The sequence below is a fragment of the Tachyglossus aculeatus genome, chromosome 18, assembly GCF_015852505.1.
Source record: "Tachyglossus aculeatus isolate mTacAcu1 chromosome 18, mTacAcu1.pri, whole genome shotgun sequence".
In the NCBI taxonomy this organism is placed as follows: Eukaryota; Metazoa; Chordata; class Mammalia; order Monotremata; family Tachyglossidae; genus Tachyglossus; species Tachyglossus aculeatus.
In genome coordinates this window covers 40,194,275-40,194,977 of record NC_052083.1, presented here as the reverse complement: position 1 = coordinate 40,194,977, position 703 = coordinate 40,194,275, and positions in this window count along the sequence as shown.

Below are 703 nucleotides of genomic sequence, written 5' to 3'. Positions count from 1 at the left end.
CAATCCCCATTTTACAGATGAGGTAACTGAGGCACAGAGAAGTTAAGTGACTTGCCCAAGGTCACACAGCAGACAAGTGGCAGAGCCAGGATTAGAACCCATGACCTTCTGACTCCCAGACCTGCGCTCTGTACACTATGCCATGCTACTTCTTAAGCACTTACTATATGCCAAGCACTGTGCTAAGCGCTGGGGTAGATAGAAGTTAATCAGGTTGGACACAGCCCCCTGTCCCACATGGGGCTCACAGGCTAACTAGGAGGGAGAACAGGTATTGAATCCCCATTTTTCAGATGAAGAAAGTGAGGCACGGAGAAATTAAATATCTTACCCAGGGTCACACAGCAGACAACTGGCAGAGCTGGGATTAGAACCCAGGTCTTCCCTGCTTTCCATTTCTCTTTGTTTTAGAGAAACAGAACAATTTCCATGACTCACCTGGTTATTCTGTTTGGCTTTGTGGCACACTGAAGCTGCATATCTATTATTATATTATTAATAATTAAAATGAATTATAATTAAATATTAATAATAACATCAACAATATTATTATGGTTAAGCACTTCTGTGTGTCAAGCACTGTTCTAAGTTCTAGGGTAGATACTAGCTAATCAGATTGGACACAGTCCATGTTTCACATGGGGCTCATAGTCTTCATCCCCATTTTATAGATGAGGTAAATGATCAATCAATCAATCAATCA